The 10,286-nt window shown below is 37.2% G+C and overlaps 1 pseudogene across 1 annotated transcript; it reads left to right on the forward strand.

The window, feature by feature from the left end:
- Positions 1–1,251: 1,251 nt before the first annotated feature.
- LOC100954031 lies at positions 1,252–1,947 on the forward strand (annotated as a pseudogene). Its single transcript, XR_001161017.1, has one exon. The product of XR_001161017.1 is annotated as a peptidyl-prolyl cis-trans isomerase A pseudogene (transcript).
- The last annotated feature ends 8,339 nt before the right edge of the window (positions 1,948–10,286 follow it).

The raw sequence follows: 10,286 nt of genomic DNA on the forward strand, positions 1-10,286 counted from the left end.
TTCGAGCCCAGCCTGGGCCAGCTAAACAACAATGACAACTACAACCAAAAAAGTGTCAGGCGTTGTGGCAGGTGCCTGTAGTCCCCGCTACTCAGGAGGCTAAGGGAAGAGAATCGCTTAAACTGAAGAGTTTGAGGTTACTGTGGGCTGTGACGCCATAGCGCTCCACTGAGGGTAACATAGTAAGACTCTGTCTCAAGAAAAAAAAGTGGTACATGCACACACACTCACACACACACACAACATGGAGACATAAAAAGGAATGAAATAATACCTTTTGCAGCAACTTGGATGGAACTGGAGAACATTATTCTAAATGAAATATATCTGGAATTGAAATACACATGTGCTCTCCTCTAATAACTGGGAGATAATTAAGAGGCATAAAGGTCATAGTAAATCAAACAAAGAGGGAGAGATAAAAATATATCTGTCAGCTACAATAAACACTATTTGGACAACAGGCCCCCTTGACTTAAGCATTGTAAAATGTACCCATGTAACAGAACCACCTTCCTTAATAATTTGAACTTTAAAAAAAAAAAAACAAGCTTACCAGATAAGTAACTACAACTAGTAATCTCAAATTTAATTATCTCTAACTAGGACCTTAATCTATCTGCAAAATTCCATTTGCCATATAATATAATATAATCACACACCAGTAGTCCCTCATATTCAAAGATCTCACCCACCATCAAATAAAATATGTTAGGTACAAGTGTGGGACATTTGAAGTTACATCTTTTTCCTGACATCATGATCAAACTGTATGTTGTTTCATGTTTCAGCTTCCCAACTGACTTTTTCTGAAATTTTCTGAGTAGCTTAAATGCTGTAATCCAAAGACAACTTTGAGAAGTTTGCATATCCACAATGCCACCTTTTCTCTGGGAAGCTCAGATTCCCCATCTCTTAGGTGAAGAATTCTGGAATCAATAAGCCTGATCCAAGCCAGATCTGATTGAATGCTAGTAGATAGATGGCTCATATCACTCAAAACTTTGAAAATACGATTCATAGATATTTTATCATGATAAATAAGGGTATGGAGACATGAGTGCTAAATGTACTGAGTCGCGGAGAAAGTCTATTTGAAAAGAGCCGCCATGGGACTGCATGTCTAGCTCAACAAAATTCAGACTGCCCTGTCTCACCACAAGCTTTTTGGACTTCTCGCTCATCTCCTTTAAGATCTAAGTTCCTGGCTTTGCAGACGCTGTCACTTCTTATAATCGTCCTGTATCAGCCATGGTCAACCCCAGCGTGTTCAATATTGCCGCCGATGGCGAGCCCTTGGGCCACGTCTCCTTCGAGCTGTTTGCAGACAAAGTTACAAAGACAGCAGAAAACTTTCGTGCTCTGAGCACTGGAGAAAAAGGATTTGGTTATAAGGGTTCCTGCTTTCACAGAATTATTCCAGGGTTTATGTGCCAGGGTGGTGACTTCACATGCCATAATGGCACTGGTGGCAAGTCTATCCTAAGGGGAGAAATTTGAAGATGAAAACTTTGTCCTGAAGCATACAGGTCCTGCATCTTGTCCAAGGCAAATACTGGACCCAACACGAATGGTTCCCAGTTTTTCATCTGCACTACCAAGACTGAGTGGTTGGATGGCAAGCGTGTGGGCTTCGGCAAGGTGAAAGAAGGAATGAATGTTGTGGAAGCCATGGAGCGCTTTGGGTCCAGGAATAGCAAGACCAGCAAGAAGATCCCCATTACTGACTGTGGGCAGCTGTAACACATTTGATTAATGTTTCAACCACCCAACCATTCCTTCTGTAGCTCAGGAGAGCACCCTTCTACCCCATTTGCTCGCAGTATCCTGTAATCTCTGTGCTCTCACTGCAGTTCTTTGGGTTGCATATTTTCCTTATTCCTCTCCATGTCTAGCTGGATTGCAGAGTTAAGCTTATGATTATGCAATAAAAACTAAATTAAAAAATATCTAAGTTCCTTGGATATTGCAAGAACTGGATGAGCAATAATTCTTTGTATCAGTCTCAGGTGCCCCTCAGCTTCTAATCTCTGCTGCTTTTTTTCTGTCAGGTCCCTGCAGCTTTGTGGTGCCTGCTCTCAGCCATATTTGCAAAGCACACACGCTCTACACTTCCCTGTCCCCTCTGCAGTGTGCTTTCCATCCTTTGTTATGAGTCTGGTCTTTTCCATTGTCTTCTCAAGAGACCATGGGCATATTTATAGATGTTCCTCTTCATTTTATATCGAAAGCTAATGCTGCAGTCACCTATATCTGTCTAGAGACCTTCCATGATAATTATTTTATTGTTTAGTACTAAATGCAGACAAGTATTACTCAAGCAATTTCCATAATGAAAATGGTAACTTAATATTTAAGCTGGGATAAGAATTATAAATGGAAATGTCTCTGTACATTTGAAAATAAGGCCACTCTAAATCAGAATAGACTGTTTCTGACTTGATGTACCCCAAGTAAACCAAATTACCCATAAAGACCAGCCACTGACCCACTATCACATGGGATTTTAACAGTGGAAAGATCAGGCTGTCAGGCTCTTCAAAGCACTAGTCAGAAACCCTTTAAATTTCCTCTTTCCAAAGCTAGTCCCACATTTATTATTCAGAAGGGAGAAACTAGATATAAATAAGTTTAATTTTGTAATCAACATAGGCAATTTAATGATTTTTAATAATTACTTAAAATTTTGAAGTCAGCACCACAATGAAGTTTTAGAACATTTTATTATACCAAAAAAAAATTGTGTTCCTCTTTGAATAATTCATCCTTAGAGATAAATTTTTATACTCTCTTCCTTTAAAACGTTGTATTGTAATCTTGCAAATTCAGCTAATTTTTTTTCTTTGATGTGTCTGACTCTCATAATTGAAAATGATAATTTTCAAGGCAACTGTCTCCACTGTTGATTTATAAAAGTCAGATTAAGGTGGAAATAATTCAGGAATCTGACCTTTTATGTTAATTTGCATATTCTCTTCCATTTAAAACAAGTCTCAGGTCTAGTTTTCAGTAAGTGGAAGTAAGAGGGATTAGTAAGAAGAAAGTAAGACTGTAATGGGTTCTATTACCTGTAAAATTTATCGAAAGTAACAGTTTATGAAATGGCAAAAAAAAAGACTGATGGAACTTGGAATATACTCATATACTGCTGAATTCATAATTTTTAAACATTTGTGTCAGTTAAGTTTCACTCAAAGAGGCAGAAGCTCTATAAAGATAGTAGAGATAAAGAATTCACAGAAGAATTAGATCTTGGACACAAATAAGAATTGATAGAGAAATGAATGACTAGGGGGGAGAATCAGAAGATTGCAGAGAATGTTTCTAACCTGACTGTCTGAAGCTCTAGCTGATTGGTCAAGGTGGAGCATGGAAACCTGGGAAATAAAAGTACATTTAATTGAATACAGTGAAATCCTGAAGGAGGAATTCGTCTGAGAGTCTGTGGGAAGTTGTTCCTTGAGCGCGTATCTTTCCTCTGTTTGTCCCTAGCTGAGCATCTGGCAATGCTCCCGGAACCCTTCACTAGTCCAGAATATAGGGAGGGGTGTTGGATGTCAAGTCAGGAAGTGTTAGCTCAGACAGAACCCAGTGAACGCTTCCGTGATCAATGGTCTGTATCTAACTGTGACAGCCTTTGAAGGGTAAAGTTGCTGCTTTACTTGTCGTGCAAGTTTGATTTTTGCCGTCATAACTGGAAACTTCAGGAGAGTTGATGAACATAGTTCCCAACTTCTCAAATTGGTGTTGTATATTACCTCAAAACATCATTTAATAGAAATTAATTACAGAAAAAATATCAACACTAACGATAATGTCAGTAAACTCAATAAGTTATGGGTAATGTTTACGGACACGGTTTTTACGTAGATTCTCTCCCATATAATTATAGAGAAATTATGAAAGTGAAAAAACATTTATTGGCTCAGTGCCCATGCTCAGTGGTTAGGGTGTCGGCCACATATACTGGTGCTGACAAGTTTGAACCCGCCTGAGCCAGCTAAACAACAATGGCAACTGCAACCAAAAAAATAGCCATGCATTGTGGAGGGTCCCTATAGTCCCAGCTACTTGAGAGGTTGAGGCAAGAGAATTACTTAAGCCCAAGAGATTGAGGTTGCTGTGAACTGTGATGTCACAGCACTCTACCCACGGCAATACAGTGAAACTCTGTCTCAAAAAAAAAAAAAAAAAAGAAAGAAAGAAAAAGAAAGAAAGAATATTTATTGAACATTTATTGAATCTAATAATAGTTAAAACACTAGGAAATTTTATATATGTATTGTCTCCTTCAAATGTAAACTGATTCATGGTTAGTTGGTTAGTGATAAATATCCCTTTTTATCACGTGTGATAATTAAGGCTGAGAATATAATGTGAACTTTCTTCATAGTTGTTACAGATGAGATAGGTAAACCTTGAGAAAATTTATTATTATATCACAATGAATCCTTCTATTCTAAAAAGTAACAATAGCTGTAGAATTATAATCCTCTTTCAATGCTTTTATATAAAATCCTCATATTATTCACATGCCAATGAATAAAAGCTAAGAAGTCATGAGAATGAAATATTGTAAATTTATAACTTGCTTTTGACATTAAGGAGTCATGACCTTGGATAAGTTGCATAAACTTTTATAAATCTCTATTTTCGTTTAAGTACAAAGGATATTAATATTACATATCTCACATGTTATGAGAATTAAATGGGTGGATGATTTTTACAATGTCCCAACAATATTGAACATCTAAATAATTCCAGCTACTACGGATTAAAGGTGAATAGTAAATCTATCTATTTATCCCTGTACCTATTATTGATCATCAAGAAACTCTACAGAAGTAGATACAAGCCCAAACTGGAGTTACCAAATATGTTCAGCAATTTGGGGGATGGTGACACCCATTTTTTCCTTGGACACTATTTGTTTCTCATATGTGCCACTATACATGCCTTTGAAACAAATTCTGTCAACAAGTTTTGAAATAAGATCGATCAGTTTATCATCAATTTTAAAAGCGTTTGCCTTGTCTTCAATGAACAGTAAGTTTACCCATTGAGTAACACATTACTACCCATTTTGATTGTTTGGAATATTGACTGTGCTTGGGATATTACTTTGTAATCAATATATTAGAAACCTTCATAACTCTCTGAACCACGTAAAACTCAATGATGCTAATGACGCTTTCCTCATAAAGTCAAGGATAATTTGTTTTTGTGAATCTCTTACTAAGCTGACTTATTAATGGTTTGCCTGCCTTCGGAGGGCTGATCTAAGCAGGTGACACACATAGGAACTTTGAATTGTGAGTCACTTGGAGCAATGTAAAGAAATGAGCAGTGATGTGAAGAGCTCCGTGAACAAATTCAACTAAACCACTAAGAAAACCCAGATGATCTACTAGGGATGAAGGGAATTACTTTTCATTAAATTTAATATCAGACGAGATTGATTTTATTCACTTACATTAAATGAACTTATTGTCTAAAGTATTCTAGTAACATTACTTAGGGGGGCCCTGTCCTTTAATGAAGCAACAGGATGGAAAATCTAGTCATATCATTTCATGGCTGAGTGCTACAAAGCTGCTGTACCTAATCGAGTATTGATTGAGCCAGGCAGATACACAAATAAACAGCTGGGAATGGTCCCAGGACACCTGAGAACTTAAGTGGCATTACATTTTAAATTTTTGGCAAAGCGCTCACACAATTCCCTTAAGAGTAGCTGTTGTACCATTTCAAGCTGTTTCCTTAGAATGAGAATGCTCACAAATATCTAGAAAGCAATCAAGAGCTCCTGGGAGCAGAAGTTCCTCTTCTAGCTTCAACGGAGTCAACAGAGCACCAAGTGATTCTTTTAGCCAAGATTATTTTTTCCTGTAATATATAATTGAAATATGTCCTTTTAATTGCTTTTATGGCATACATCCTAGATAAGTTATTTCCTTGATTATCTCTTAAAATAGCCCCTATTAAATTTGTCCTCTTCTACAAAATAATAAGAAAGACTAATCTAGAGGTTTAGTCCTAGTTATTATTTTATCTGGATCTCTTTTAAGCCCACATTAAAGGAAAAATACAAGGATAGTCTAGCGAAGGGGAGGGAAAAGTAGAGAGAGGGGAGGGGGCAGGACGGAGGGCCATAGGCTGGGTCTCACCGAATGTGCACAAGGTGAGGGTGATCAGCACACTCCCTGGGTGAAGGGCTCAACTACAACTTGAACTTTACTTTAAAATAAAAACAATGTAACCTAAATATTTGCGCCCTCATATTAATATGAAATTTTAAAAAATGATTATTTAAAAGCCTAAAGCCAAGATTATCTTTTTTCTGTCAGTGACTTTATGCGAACTAATGGAAGTTCTGGAGATAGATTTGGACATTAGTGAAAGAAAGTAAAGCAAATACTACAGTTCTCCTTAAGTAGGGAATTTTTGAAAAGCTAATATTTAAAATATGTAAAGTAAGACTCAGACATTCTAGATTGTTTTTCCAAATGAACAAATGAAAGAAGCAAGTCTGTAGTCCATGCCTTCTGATTAAAAAATCATCATGTTGCATATTCAAGTGTTAAAAATGTCATAATTTGGCTCCGTGTCTGTGGCTCAAGCGGCTAAGGCACCAACAACATACACCTGAGCTGGTGGGTTCGAATCTAGCCCAGCCGGCCAAACAACGACGATGGCTGCAACCAAAAAATAGCCAGGCGTTGTGGCGGCTGCCTGTAGTCCCAGCTACTTGGGAGGTGGATCCAGGCAAATCACTTGAGCCCAGGAGCTGGATGTTGCTGTGAGCTGTGATGCCATTGCATTCACCCAGGGCTCTGTCTCAAAAAAAAAAAAAGTCATAATTTGTACAAAATATTTTCATGTACCTCATTAAATCTCTAAAACTATGTTCAGTATATCCACAATATTTAATTTACTAATTAATTCCTTAAAACTCCACGCCCCAATAGTCTTGTGCTCAAGACCTCCAGGATTTTAAAATCAACTTTATTTTTTAGATGAAATAAAATTGTGGAGAAATTATCCTACATTTGATGTTAATTTCTGGTTCTTTCTAAGATTTCTTAAGTTCCACTAAGGATTAAATGGGAAAGTACCCCTTCAATGCCTTACTGTTCTTTAGATTAAGAATTATTTTTTTCTTAAATACTAAATATGTTCTCTTCTCTCTGCTCAACATTGTTGCAAATGTGGGTTTCTTATAATGACCTCCAAAAGTTCATCAACTCCAAAAATTTGTGGATGATATATTTTATTGAAGGTTTAGGTCACGGTAAAATTGGGGCAAATTTAGCATTATTCAATAACTTTCAGCATCCCATGTAACATAAAAGAATAAAAATGTGCCTAGACATAAAGTGTCTTCATCCTTTTATTTGATTTCCACCTCATCAGTACTAGTCTATTTGCCTTTCAAAAAATCAATAATTTGAAAAATATTATTAACCTTGTCATCAATGGACAGTAATTTTGCCCATTTGGCATTGCTACTATTTATGATAGTTCAGATCCCATGTATCCCCATGTGCGTTTGTGTGCATTTATTTGTGAATGGCCAGCCCCTAAATATCCGTGTACGCACAGGCACTTGCCTACCGTGACAATTCCTCCCTTCTCAACTTTCTGGGTCATGACTCCTAAGCCTCTCTTGTTGTGATTGTGGCCCCCTCTGTCTTGTTTTTAACCTGATAAATGTTGACTTCACAATGCTGTCACAATGTATATTCCAGCATGCAAGTCTATTCCTATAATTTCTGTTTAAATTGTTCCAAAGGGGCAGCACTTGTGGCTCAAAGGAGTAAGGTGCCAGTCCCATATGCTGGAGGTGGCAGGTTCAAACCCAGCCCCAGAAAATAAATAAATAAATAAATTGTTCTAATTGTTCTTTACCAATTTTCAAATAAAATCTATATTTTCCTTACCACACAAGACAAATATGAATATTAACTTTTCTTATGGAAATGTTCTTTTTTTTTTTGAGATAGAGCCTCAAGCTGTCATCTTGGGTAGAGTGCTGTGGCATCACAGCTCACAGCAACCTCCAACTCCTGGGCTTAAGCCTCCCAAGTAGCTGGGACTACAGGTGCACACCACAAAGCCTGGCTATTTTGGGGGGTTGCAGCCATCATTGTTGTTTGGCGGGCCCAGACTGGATTCAAACCTGCCAGCTCAGAAGTGTATGTGGCTGGTGCCTAAGCTGCTTGAACCACAGGTGCCGAGCCTGGAAATGGTTTTAAAATCAGTAACTTTGTCATCTAATTTAACTTTCTTTCAATGAACACTTTTATCTGAGCTGGGAAATGAATACCTTCTGACTTACATATATTGAACACAAAATTTTTAGTAAGTGCATCACTTCTCATTAGTTCCTTGGGGTTTGGGTCTGAGCCTACTTCAGACCACAGCAGAGGCAGCAATAGGACTTGGCCAGGGCACAATGTCCAGATTTCAAAGGGAATATTTCATTATATCAATGTAAGGAAATAACTTCTTTTAGTGCCAAGAAGTCAAGGGGATTCCCAGTCAACAAATGTTAATTGCTAAAAGGTAAAGAGGATGAGAGCAGCTGCTCATAAAAAATATTTTAGTGAAGAAAGGTAACCAGAAGGAGATACGCAAATTGCTATAAAATCAAAAAGACTTGTGTCTACCTAAATGCATAAAACTATAACCAAAAAAGTATAATCTAATCACTCACAGAACACAGATGAAAATTCAACCATACTCACTAGTAATGTCCATGCCCATTTTGCCAAATGGTATGCCATATTTTACGTTCTTTATGTTTTATCTGAAAATAACTTGTATGAGACCTCGATGAAAATGTATAGCGTAGAAATACGATTGGAATATCCTTTCACTTTGTTAATATTGTTATTGAGGTCTAATTTATGAATAATAAACATTAAATTTAAAATATATATAATTTCGTGGGCATCAACATAGGGACCTATCACCATAACCAAGAAAATGAACACACATGTCAGACCAAAATCTTTCCCCGTGCTGTGTGTAATCCATTTGCCCAGCCTCCACCTGGACTCTTAGTGCCATGTTCCAATTCAAGGAATCCATTGATTCCAAACATATTCCTCCTCCTGGCATATTGACCTGGAAACTTTCTCCATACCGAAGAATAAAGCCATTTTAGAGATTGCCTCATTTCTTTTTCATCTCCTAGGGATTACTTTTCTTGTCTGATGTACAGTGTCTTGAAAATTAGTTTCACATATGGTGTCTGTTTTTCTGTTGTCAGATGGGAGCTTAAATACGATCTCTGCTACATTATCTTGGCCAGAAAACTATGCTTTTATTTTTAATGACTTAACTAGAATTTTTTTTCAAGCATATAAACAAAAACCCTCTGCTCCAGGGACCAACGCCAGACAAATTTTTTGCTACCCAACATCCATATTAATTTATTTTCCTGGCTACAAATATGAAGTGTCTGAATCAGAGGAAGACCAATGATTTACTTTGAGAATGCTTTAGCACTATTTCCCCAGCCCATGTTCCCTGTGGCCTAACACAGTGTGTGCCAAACAGACTCTGTACATACAGTATACTACAGAAAAGGTCTCTGACCTCCTGGATCTGACATTCAATAAATATATCAAACATTCTTGTAGGCAAAGTTGAACATAGTTGTGTAGAAATAAATTAGAACAAATTAAATGAACATTTACAGATAAGAAGAGGAAGATTAACATTATTCTATTTATAGAATGGCCAGAGTAGGCTTCACTGAGATGATGAGGTTTGAACCAAGTCTTTCAAAAACTGGAGGAGTTAGCCAAGAGGATATCTCTGTGAAAAACTTTCCAGGAGGAATAAGGTACAACCCTAAATCAAGAAAGGCTATGTCCAGTTTATTGAGGAAATCAAAAGGGTACTTTTTCTCAGGAGGTGAGAGTGGCAGGTTTGTAATTTATCAATCTTAGTGCTCTTGTCTAATGGCTTTAGACCACACTGAGTTTAGAAAAACATAGAAAAATTTAATTTTAATGACCCCCATTTTTTTTCATTATTCTTCTGCCAGAATCTTTTTTATAATTATGTGCTTATTTTTCTTCTTTGTTTTGTTCTATTGACTGTGGTTATTTTTTTTTAAAGAGTACAATTAATGGCTCGGTGCCTGTGGCTCAAGCGGCTAAGGTGCCAGCCACATACACCTAAGGTGGCGGGTTCTAATCCCCAGCCCAGGCCTGCCAAACAAAAATGATGGCTGCAACTAAAAAAAAAAAAAATGGCCAGGCGTTGTGGCGGGC

This window comes from Otolemur garnettii, unplaced genomic scaffold, assembly GCF_000181295.1.
Source record: "Otolemur garnettii isolate 467f Iridium unplaced genomic scaffold, OtoGar3 scaffold00001, whole genome shotgun sequence".
Taxonomy (NCBI): Eukaryota; Metazoa; Chordata; class Mammalia; order Primates; family Galagidae; genus Otolemur; species Otolemur garnettii.